This window comes from Pleurodeles waltl, chromosome 2_1 (assembly GCF_031143425.1).
Source record: "Pleurodeles waltl isolate 20211129_DDA chromosome 2_1, aPleWal1.hap1.20221129, whole genome shotgun sequence".
Lineage (NCBI taxonomy): Eukaryota > Metazoa > Chordata > Amphibia > Caudata > Salamandridae > Pleurodeles > Pleurodeles waltl.
In genome coordinates this window covers 523,044,463-523,057,008 of record NC_090438.1, presented here as the reverse complement: position 1 = coordinate 523,057,008, position 12,546 = coordinate 523,044,463, and positions in this window count along the sequence as shown.

Sequence of the window (12,546 nt, the reverse complement as noted above, 5' to 3'; positions counted from 1 at the left end):
GTCCCTGTTTAGCATTTCTTTTAGTGTTTAAAAGTTTGGCAAAAGTTTGAATTAGATTCTAGAACTAGTTTTTAGATTCTTAAAAAGTATTCCAACTTTTAGAAGCATAATGTCTAGTACAGATGTGAATGTGGTGGAACTCGACACCACACCTTACCTCCATCTTAAGATGAGGGAGCTAAGGTCACTCTGTAAAATAAAGAAAATAACAATGGGCGCCAGACCTTCCAAACTACAGCTCCAGGAGCTGTTGGCAGAGTTTGAAAAGGCCAACCCCTCTGAGGATGGCAACACAGAGAATGAAGATAGTGACTTAGAGGAAAATCCCCCCCTACCAGTCCTATTTAGGGAGAACAGGGCCTCTCAAGCCCTGACTCCAAACATAATAGTCAGAGATGCTGGCCCCCTCACAGGAGGGACCAACCTCTCTGAAATCACTGAGGATAACTCCAGTGAAGAGGACATCCAGTTAGCCAGGATGGCCAAAAGATTGGCTTTGGAAAGACAGATCCTTGCCATAGAAAGGGAAAGACAAGAGATGGGCCTAGGACCCATCAATGGTGGCAGCAACTTAAATAGGGTCAGAGATTCTCCTGACATGTTGAAAATCCCTAAAGGGATTGCAACCAAATATGAAGATGGTGATGACATCACCAAATGGTTCACAGCTTTTGAGAGGGCTTGGGTAACCAGAAAAGTGAACAAATCTCACTGGGGTGCTCTCCTTTGGGAAATGTTCACAGGAAAGTGCAGGGATAGACTCCTCACACTCTCTGGAAAAGATGCAGAATCTTATGACCTCATGAAGGGTACCCTGATTGAGGGCTTTGGATTCTCCACTGAGGAGTATAGGATTAGATTCAGGGGGGCTCAAAAATCCTCAAGCCAGACCTGGGTTGACTTTGTAGACTACTCAGTAAAAACACTAGATGGTTGGATTCAAGGCAGTGGTGTAAGTAATTATGATGGGCTGTACAATTTATTTGTGAAAGAACACCTATTAAGTAATTGTTTCAATGATAAACTGCAGCAGCATCTGGTAGACCTAGGATCAATTTCTCCCCAAGAATTGGGAAAGAAGGCGGACCATTGGGTCAAGACTAGGGTGTCCAAGACTTCCACAGGGGGTGACCAAAAGAAAGGGGTCACAAAACCTCCCCAGGGGAAGGGTGGTGAGACAGCCAAAAACAAAAATAGTAAAGAGTCTTCTACAGGCCCCCAAAAACCTGCACAGGAGGGTGGGCCCAGAGCCTCTTCACAAACCAATTTTGGGTACAAGGGTAAAAACTTTGATCCCAAAAAGGCCTGGTGTCGTAGCTGTAATCAGCCTGGACACCAAACTGGAGACAAGGCCTGTCCCCAGAAAAATACCACTTCTAACTCCACTCCAGGTAAAACTGGAATGGCCAGTCTCCAAGTGGGATCAACAGTGTGCCCAGAGCAAATCAGGTGTCACACTGAAGCTACATTAGTCTCTGAGGGTGGGGTGGATTTAGCCACACTGGCTGCCTGGCCTCCTAACGTGCAAAAATACAGGCAGCAGCTCTTAATTAATGGGACAAGTGTAGAAGGCCTGAGGGATACAGGTGCCAGTGTCACCATGGTGACAGAGAAACTGGTTTCCCCTGGTCAATACCTGGCTGGACAAACTTATCCAGTCACCAACGCTGACAATCAGACTAAAGTACATCCCATGGCTATGGTAACTTTAGAGTGGGGAGGGGTCAAGGGCCTGAAACAGGTGGTGGTCTCCTCAAATATCCCAGTAGACTGTTTGCTTGGAAATGACCTGGAGTCCTCAGCATGGGCTGAGGTAGAACTGAAAACCCATGCAGCCATGCTGGGTATCCCTGAACTGGTGTGTGTCAAGACAAGGGCACAGTGCAAGGCACAGGGTGAAAAAGTAGAGCTGGAGTCTGGAAAAAGGGCCCAGCCTACCAAGAGAAAAGGAAAGCCAACTGGGAAACCAGCTGCAACACAACACCAAAAAGAGAACCTCTCTTCTCAGGAAGAAGTTCTGCCCTCTGAGGGAACTGAGCCTATGGAACTGGAACCTTATCAGGTTGAGCTCTTGGGCCCAGGGGGACCCTCAAGGGAAGAGTTGTGTAAGGGACAAGAAACCTGTCCCTCTCTTGAAGGCCTTAGGCAGCAAGCTGCTGAAGAGTCCAATGGCAAGAAAACTGGAACACATAGGGTCTATTGGGAAGATGGACTCCTGTACACTGAAGCAAGAGATCCCAAACCTGGTGCCACTAGGAGAGTGGTAGTGCCTCAGGGGTTCAGAGAGTTTATTCTGACCTTAGCCCATGATATTCCCCTTGCTGGGCATTTGGGACAAACCAAGACGTGGGAGAGGTTAGTCAACTACTTCTACTGGCCCAACATGTCCCAGAAAGTTAAGGAGTTTTGTGTCTCCTGTACCACCTGTCAAGCCAGTGGTAAGACAGGTGGACACCCAAAGGCCCCCCTCATTACACTTCCAGTGGTGGGGGTCCCCTTTGAAAGAGTGGGTGTGGACATAGTGGGTCCACGTGAACCTCCCACAGCCTCAGGAAATATGTACATCCTAGTAGTAGTGGATCATGCTACTAGGTATCCTGAAGCTATTCCCCTTAGGTCGACTACTGCCCCTGCAGTAGCCAAGGCCCTCTTTGGTATCTTTACCAGAGTGGGCTTCTCTAAGGAGGTGGTGTCTGACAGAGGTACCAACTTCATGTCAGCATACCTGAAACACATGTGGAATGAGTGTGGAGTGACTTATAAATTCATTACACCCTATCATCCACAAACTAATGGCCTTGTTGAGAGATTCAACAAGACATTAAAGGGCATGATCATGGGGCTCCCAGAAAAACTCAAAAGGAGGTGGGATGTCCTCCTGCCATGCCTGCTTTTCGCCTACAGAGAGGTGCCTCAGAAGGGAGTAGGGGTCTCACCCTTTGAACTTCTGTTTGGCCACCCTGTAAGGGGACCACTTGCTCTTGTTAAAGAAGGCTGGGAGAGACCTCTTCATGAGCCTAAACAAGACATAGTGGACTATGTACTTGGCCTTCGCTCAAGGATGGCAGAGTACATGGAAAAGGCAAGCAAAAACCTTGAGGCCAGCCAACAGCTCCAGAAGTTTTGGTATGACCAAAAGGCTGCACTGGTGGAATTTCAACCAGGGCAGAAAGTCTGGGTTTTGGAGCCTGTGGCTCCCAGGGCACTTCAGGACAAATGGAGTGGCCCTTACCCAGTGCTAGAGAGGAAGAGTCAGGTCACCTACCTGGTGGACCTGGGCACAAGCAGGAGCCCCAAGAGGGTGATCCATGTGAACCGCCTTAAGCTCTTCCATGACAGGGCTGATGTGAATCTGTTAATGGTAACAGATGAGGATCAGGAAGCTGAGAGTGAACCTCTCCCTGATCTTCTGTCATCAAACCCTAATGATGGCTCAGTAGATGGAGTGATCTATTCAGACACCCTCTCTGGCCAACAGCAATCTGACTGTAGGAAAGTCCTGCAGCAGTTTGCTGAGCTCTTTTCCCTAACCCCTGGTCAGACACACCTGTGTACCCATGATGTGGACACAGGAGACAGCATGCCTGTCAAAAACAAAATATTCAGACAGTCTGATCAAGTTAAGGAAAGCATCAAGGTGGAAGTCCACAAGATGCTGGAACTGGGAGTAATTGAGCACTCTGACAGCCCCTGGGCTAGCCCAGTGGTCTTAGTCCCCAAACCTCACACCAAAGATGGAAAGAGAGAGATGAGGTTTTGTGTGGACTACAGAGGACTTAATTCTGTCACCAAGACAGATGCCCATCCCATTCCTAGAGCTGATGAGCTGATTGATAAATTAGGGGCTGCCAAATTCTTAAGTACCTTTGACTTAACAGCAGGGTACTGGCAAATCAAAATGGCCCCTGGAGCAAAAGAAAAGACAGCATTCTCCACACCTGATGGGCATTATCAGTTCACTGTTATGCCCTTTAGTTTAAAGAATGCCCCTGCCACCTTCCAAAGGTTGGTGAATCAAGTCCTTGCTGGCTTGGAGTCCTTCAGTGTAGCTTATCTTGACGATATTGCTGTCTTTAGCTCCAACTGGCAGGATCACCTGGTCCACCTGAAGAAGGTTTTGAAGGCTCTGCAATCTGCAGGCCTCTCTATCAAGGCATCCAAATGCCAGATAGGGCAGGGAACTGTGGTTTACTTGGGACACCTTGTAGGTGGAGGCCAAGTTCAGCCACTCCAGCCTAAGATCCAGACTATTCTGGACTGGGCAGCTCCAAAAACCCAGACTCAAGTCAGGGCATTCCTTGGCTTGACTGGGTACTATAGGAGGTTTGTGAAGGGATATGGATCCATTGTGACAGCCCTCACAGAACTCACCTCCAAGAAAATGCCCAAGAAAGTAAACTGAACTGTAGAATGCCAACAGGCCTTTGACACCCTGAAACAAGCAATGTGCACAGCACCAGTTCTAAAAGCTCCAGATTACTCCAAGCAGTTCATTGTGCAGACAGATGCCTCTGAACATGGGATAGGGGCAGTTTTGTCTCAAACAAATGATGATGGCCTTGACCAGCCTGTTGCTTTCATTAGCAGGAGGTTACTCCCCAGTGAGCAGCGTTGGAGTGCCATTGAGAGGGAGGCCTTTGCTGTGGTTTGGTCCCTGAAGAAGCTGAGACCATACCTCTTTGGTACTCACTTCCTAGTTCAGACTGACCACAGACCTCTCAGATGGCTGATGCAAATGAAAGGTGAAAATCCAAAACTGTTGAGGTGGTCCATCTCCCTACAGGGAATGGACTTTATACTGGAACACAGACCTGGGACTGCCCATGCCAATGCAGATGGCCTTTCCAGGTTCTTCCACTTAGAAAATGAAGACTCTCTTGGAAAAGGTTAGTCTCATCCTCTTTCGTTTGGGGGGGGGGGGTTGTGTAAGGAAATGCCTCCTTGGCATGGTTACCCCCTGACTTTTTGCCTTTGCTGATGCTATGTTTTGAATTGAAAGTGTGCTGAGGCCTGCTAACCAGGCCCCAACACCAGTGTTCTTTCCCTAACCTGTACTTTTGATTCCACAATTGGCACACCATGGCATCCAGGTAAGTCCCTTGTAACTGGTACCTCTGGTACCAAGGGCCCTGATGCCAGGGAAGGTCTCTCAGGGCTGCAGCATATCTTATGCCACCCTGGGGACCCCTCACTCAGCACAGACACACTGCTTGCCAGCTTGTGTGTGCTGGTGAGAACAAAACGAGTACGTCGACATGGCACTCCCCTCAGGGTGCCATGCCAACCTCACACTGCCTATGCAGTATAGATAAGTCACCCCTCTAGTAGGCCTTACAGCCCTAAGGCAGGGTGCACTATACCATAGGTGAGGGCACCAGTGCATGAGTACTGTGCCCCTACAGTGTCTAAGCCAAACCTTAGACATTGTAAGTGCAGGGTAGCCATAAGAGTATATGGTCGGGGAGTCTGTCAAACACGGACTCCACAGCACCATAATGGCTACACTGAAAACTGGGAAGTTCGGTATCAAACTTCTCAGCACAATAAATGCACACTGATGCCAGTGTACATTTTATTGTGAAATACACACCAGAGGGCACCTTAGAGGTGCCCCCTGAAACCTTAACCGACTATCTGTGTAGGCTGACTGGTTCCAGCAGCCTGCCACAACCGAGACATGTTGCTGGCCCCATGGGGAGAGTGCCTTTGTCACTCTGAGGCCAGTAACAAAGCCTGCACTGGGTGGAGATGCTAACACCTCCCCCAGGCAGGAGCTGTAACACCTGGCGGTGAGCCTCAAAGGCTTACCCCCTTTGTTCCAGCACCACAGGGCACTCCAGCTAGTGGAGTTGCCCGCCCCCTCCGGTCACGGCCCCACTTTTGGCGGCAAGGCCGGAGGAGATAATGAGAATAACAAGGAGGAGTCACTGGCCAGTCAGGACAGCCCCTAAGGTGTCCTGAGCTGAAGTGACTCTAACGTTTAGAAATCCTCCATCTTGCAGATGGAGGATTCCCCCAATAGGGATAGGATTGTGACCCCCTCCCCTTGGGAGGAGGCACAAAGAGGGTGTACCCACCCTCAGGGCTAGTAGCCATTGGCTACTAACCCCCCAGACCTAAACACACCCTTAAATTTAGTATTTAAGGGCTTCCCTGAACCTAAAGATTTAGATTCCTGCAACTACAAGAAGAAGAGGACTGCTGAGCTGAAAGACCCCTGCAGAAGAAGAAAAGAAGACACCAACTGCTTTGGCCCCAGACCTACCGGCCTGTCTCCTGCCTTCTAAAGAAACCTGCTCCAGCGACGCTTTCCCCAGGACCAGCGACCTCTGAATCCTCAGAGGACTGCCCTGCTTCAAGAAAGACAAGAAACTGCAGAGGACAGCGGACCTGCTCCAAAAAGACTGCAACTTTGTTACAGAGGAGCAGATTTAAAGACCCCTGCAATCCCCGCAAGAAGCGTGAGACTTGCAACACTGCACCCGACGACCCCGACTCGACTGGTGGAGAACCAACACCTCAGGGAGGACCCTCCGGCGACTCCGAGACTGTGAGTAACCAAAGTTGTCCCCCCTGAGCCCCCACAGCGACGCCTGCAGAGGGAATCCCCAGGCTCCCCCTGACCGCGATTGCCTGACTCTAAAATCCCGACGGCTGGAAAAGACCCTGCACCCGCAGCCCCCAGCACCTGAAGGATCGGAACTTCAGTGCAGGAGTGACCCCCAGAAGGCCCTCTCCCTTGCCCAGGTGGTGGCTACCCCGAGGAGCCCCCCCCCTTGCCTGCCTGCATCGCTGAAGAGACCCCTTGGTCTCCCATTGATTTACATTGGAAACCCAACGCTTGTTTCTACACTGCACCCGGCCGCCCCAGTGCCGCTGAGGGTGTACTTTTTGTGTGAACTTGTGTCCCCCCCAGTGCCCTACAAAACCCCCCTGGTCTGCCCTCAGAAGACGTGGGTACTTACCTGCTGGCAGACTGGAACCGGGGCCCCCCCTTCTCTCCATTGAAGCCTATGCGTTTTGGGCACCACTTTGAACTCTGCACCTGACCGGCCCTGAGCTGCTGGTGTGGTAACTTTGGGGTTGCTCTGAACCCCCAACGGTGGGCTACCTTGGACCCCAATCTTAACCCCGTAGGTGGTTTACTTACCTGCAAAAACTAACATTACTTTACCTCCCCCAGGAACTGTGAAAATTGCACTGTGTCCACTTTTAAAACAGCTTATTGTGTTTTATGTAAAAAGTATATATGCTACTGTGATTATTCAAAGTTCCTAAAGTACTTACCTGCAATACCTTTCAAATGAGATATTACATGTACAATTTGAACCTGTGGTTCTTAAAATAAACTAAGAAAATATATTTTTCTATAACAAAACCTATTGGCCTGGATTTGTCTCTGAGTGTGTGTTCCTCATGTATTGCCTGTGTGTATGTACAACAAATGCTTAACACTACTCCTTTGATAAGCCTACTGCTCGACCACACTACCACAAAATAGAGCATTAGTATTATCTCTTTTTGCCACTATCTTACCTCTAAGGGGAACCCTTGGACTCTGTGCATACTATTCCTTACTTTGAAATAGTGCATACAGAGCCAACTTCCTACATTGGTGGATCAGCAGTGGGGTACAAGACTTTGCATTTGCTGGACTACTCAGCCAATACCTGATCACACGACAAATTCCAAAAATTGTCATTAGAAATAGATTTTTGCAATTTGAGCTATTTTTCTAAATTCTTAAAAGTCCTGCTAGGGCCTTGTGTTAGTCCCTGTTTAGCATTTCTTTTAGTGTTTAAAAGTTTGGTAAAAGTTTGAATTAGATTCTAGAACTAGTTTTTAGATTCTTAAAAAGTATTCCAACTTTTAGAAGCTTAATGTCTAGTACAGATGTGAATGTGGTGGAACTCGACACCACACCTTACCTCCATCTTAAGATGAGGGAGCTAAGGTCACTCTGTAAAATAAAGAAAATAACAATGGGCGCCAGACCTTCCAAACTACAGCTCCAGGAGCTGTTGGCAGAGTTTGAAAAGGCCAACCCCTCTGAGGATGGCAACACAGAGGATGAAGATAGTGACTTAGAGGAAAATCCCCCCCTACCAGTCCTATTTAGGGAGAACATGGCCTCTCAAGCCCTGACTCCAAACATAATAGTCAGAGATGCTGGCCCCCTCACAGGAGGGACCAACCTCTCTGAAATCAGTGAGGATAACTCCAGTGAAGAGGACATCCAGTTAGCCAGGATGGCCAAAAGATTGGCTTTGGAAAGACAGATCCTAGCCATAGAAAGGGAAAGACAAGAGATGGGCCTAGGACCCATCAATGGTGGCAGCAACTTAAATAGGGTCAGAGATCCTCCTGACATGTTGAAAATCCCTAAAGGGATTGTAACTAAATATGAAGATGGTGATGACATCACCAAATGGTTCACAGCTTTTGAGAGGGCTTGTGTAACCAGAAAAGTGAACAAATCTCACTGGGGTGCTCTCCTTTGGGAAATGTTCACAGGAAAGTGTAGGGATAGACTCCTCACACTATCTGGAAAAGATGCAGAATCTTATGACCTCATGAAGGGTACCCTGATTGAGGGCTTTGGATTCTCCACTGAGGAGTATAGGATTAGATTCAGGGGGGCTCAAAAATCCTCGAGCCAGACCTGGGTTGACTTTGTAGACTACTCAGTAAAAACACTAGATGGTTGGATTCAAGGCAGTGGTGTAAGTAATTATGATGGGCTGTACAATTTATTTGTGAAAGAACACCTATTAAGTAATTGTTTCAATGATAAACTGCATCAGCATCTGGTAGACCTAGGACCAATTTCTCCCCAAGAATTGGGAAAGAAGGCGGACCATTGGGTCAAGACTAGGGTGTCCAAGACTTCCACAGGGGGTGACCAAAAGAAAGGGGTCACAAAACCTCCCCAGGGGAAGGGTGGTGAGACAGCCAAAAACAAAAATAGTAAAGAGTCTTCTACAGGCCCCCAAAAACCTGCACAGGAGGGTGGGCCCAGAGCCTCTTCACAAACCAATTTTGGGTACAAGGGTAAAAACTTTGATCCCAAAAAGGCCTGGTGTCGTAGCTGTAATCAGCCTGGACACCAAACTGGAGACAAGGCCTGTCCCCAGAAAAATACCACTTCTAACTCCACTCCAGGTAAAACTGGAATGGCCAGTCTCCAAGTGGGATCAACAGTGTGCCCAGAGCAAATCAGGTGTCACACTGAAGCTACATTAGTCTCTGAGGGTGGGGTGGATTTAGCCACACTGGCTGCCTGGCCTCCTAACATGCAAAAATACAGGCAGCAGCTCTTAATTAATGGGACAAGTGTAGAAGGCCTGAGGGATACAGGTGCCAGTGTCACCATGGTGACAGAGAAACGGGTTTCCCCTGGTCAATACCTGGCTGGACAAACTTATCCAGTCACCAACGCTGACAATCAGACTAAAGTACATCCCATGGCTATGGTAACTTTAGAGTGGGGAGGGGTCAATGGCCTGAAACAGGTGGTGGTCTCCTCAAATATCCCAGTAGACTTTTTGCTTGGAAATGACCTGGAGTCCTCAGCATGGGCTGAGGTAGAACTGAAAACCCATGCAGCCATGCTGGGTATCCCTGAACTGGTGTGTGTCAAGACAAGGGCACAGTGCAAGGCACAGGGTGAAAAAGTAGAGCTGGAGTCTGGAAAAAGGGCCCAGCCTACCAAGAGAAAAGGAAAGCCAACTGGGAAACCAGCTGCAACACAACACCAAAAAGAGAACCTCTCTTCTCAGGAAGAAGTTCTGCCCTCTGAGGGAACTGAGCCTATGGAACTGGAACCTTATCAGGTTGAGCTCTTGGGCCCAGGGGGACCCTCAAGGGAAGAGTTGTGTAAGGGACAAGAAACCTGTCCCTCTCTTGAAGGCCTTAGGCAGCAAGCTGCTGAAGAGTCCAATGGCAAGAAAACTGGAACACATAGGGTCTATTGGGAAGATGGACTCCTGTACACTGAGGCAAGAGATCCCAAACCTGGTGCCACTAGGAGAGTGGTAGTGCCTCAGGGGTTCAGAGAGTTTATTCTGACCTTAGCCCATGATATTCCCCTTGCTGGGCATTTGGGACAAACCAAGACGTGGGAGAGGTTAGTCAACTACTTCTACTGGCCCAACATGTCCCAGAAAGTTAAGGAGTTTTGTGTCTCCTGTACCACCTGTCAAGCCAGTGGTAAGACAGGTGGACACCCAAAGGCCCCCCTCATTACACTTCCAGTGGTGGGGGTCCCCTTTGAAAGAGTGGGTGTGGACATAGTGGGTCCACTTGAACCTCCCACAGCCTCAGGAAATATGTACATCCTAGTAGTAGTGGATCATGCTACTAGGTATCCTGAAGCTATTCCCCTTAGGTCGACTACTGCCCCTGCAGTAGCCAAGGCCCTCTTTGGTATCTTTACCAGAGTGGGCTTCCCTAAGGAGGTGGTGTCTGACAGAGGTACCAACTTCATGTCAGCATACCTGAAACACATGTGGAATGAGTGTGGAGTGACTTATAAATTCACTACACCCTATCATCCACAAACTAATGGCCTTGTTGAGAGATTCAACAAGACATTAAAGGGCATGATCATGGGGCTCCCAGAAAAACTCAAAAGGAGGTGGGATGTCCTCCTGCCATGCCTGCTTTTCGCCTACAGAGAGGTGCCTCAGAAGGGAGTAGGGGTCTCACCCTTTGAACTTCTGTTTGGCCACCCTGTAAGGGGACCACTTGCTCTTGTTAAAGAAGGCTGGGAGAGACCTCTTCATGAGCCTAAATAAGACATAGTGGACTATGTACTTGGCCTTCGCTCAAGGATGGCAGAGTACATGGAAAAGGCAAGCAAAAACCTTGAGGCCAGCCAACAGCTCCAGAAGTTTTGGTATGACCAAAAGGCTGCACTGGTGGAATTTCAACCAGGGCAGAAAGTCTGGGTTTTGGAGCCTGTGGCTCCCAGGGCACTTCAGGACAAATGGAGTGGCCCTTACCCAGTGCTAGAGAGGAAGAGTCAGGTCACCTACCTGGTGGACCTGGGCACAAGCAGGAGCCCCAAGAGGGTGATCCATGTGAACCGCCTTAAGCTCTTCCATGACAGGGCTGATGTAAATCTGTTAATGGTAACAGATGAGGATCAGGAAGCTGAGAGTGAACCTCTCCCTGATCTTCTGTCATCAAACCCTAATGATGGCTCAGTAGATGGAGTGATCTATTCAGACACCCTCTCTGGCCAACAGCAATCTGACTGTAGGAAAGTCCTGCAGCAGTTTGCTGAGCTCTTTTCCCTGACCCCTGGTCAGACACACCTGTGTACCCATGATGTGGACACAGGAGACAGCATGCCTTTCAAAAACAAAATATTCAGACAGTCTGATCAAGTTAAGGAAAGTATCAAGGTGGAAGTCCACAAGATGCTGGAATTGGGAGTAATTGAGCACTCTGACAGCCCCTGGGCTAGCCCAGTGGTCTTAGTCCCCAAACCTCACACCAAAGATGGAAAGAGAGAGATGAGGTTTTGTGTGGACTACAGAGGACTTAATTCTGTCACCAAGACAGATGCCCATCCCATTCCTAGAGCTGATGAGCTGATTGATAAATTAGGGGCTGCCAAATTCTTAAGTACCTTTGACTTAACAGCAGGGTACTGGCAAATCAAAATGGACCCTGGAGCAAAAGAAAAGACAGCATTCTCCACACCTGATGGGCTTTATTCAGTTCACTGTTATGCCCTTTGGTTTAAAGAATGCCCCTGCCACCTTCCAAAGGTTGGTGAATCAAGTCCTTGCTGGCTTGGAGTCCTTCAGTGTAGCTTATCTTGACGATATTGCTGTCTTTAGCTCCAACTGGCAGGATCACCTGGTCCACCTGAAGAAGGTTTTGAAGGCTCTGCAATCTGCAGGCCTCTCTATCAAGGCATCCAAATGCCAGATAGGGCAGGGAACTGTGGTTTACTTGGGACACCTTGTAGGTGGAGGCCAAGTTCAGCCACTCCAGCCTAAGATCCAGACTATTCTGGACTGGGCAGCTCCAAAAACCCAGACTCAAGTCAGGGCATTCCTTGGCTTGACTGGGTACTATAGGAGGTTTGTGAAGGGATATGGATCCATTGTGACAGCCCTCACAGAACTCACCTCCAAGAAAATGCCCAAGAAAGTAAACTGAACTGTAGAATGCCAACAGGCCTTTGACACCCTGAAACAAGCAATGTGCACAGCACCAGTTCTAAAAGCTCCAGATTACTCCAAGCAGTTCATTGTGCAGACAGATGCCTCTGAACATGGGATAGGGGCAGTTTTGTCCCAAACAAATGATGATGGATTTGACCAGCCTGTTGCTTTCATTAGCAGGAGGTTACTCCCCAGTGAGCAGCGTTGGAGTGCCATTGAGAGGGAGGCCTTTGCTGTGGTTTGGTCCCTGAAGAAGCTGAGACCATACCTCTTTGGTACTCACTTCCTAGTTCAGACTGACCACAGACCTCTCAGATGGCTGATGCAAATGAAAGGTGAAAATCCAAAACTGTTGAGGTGGTCCATC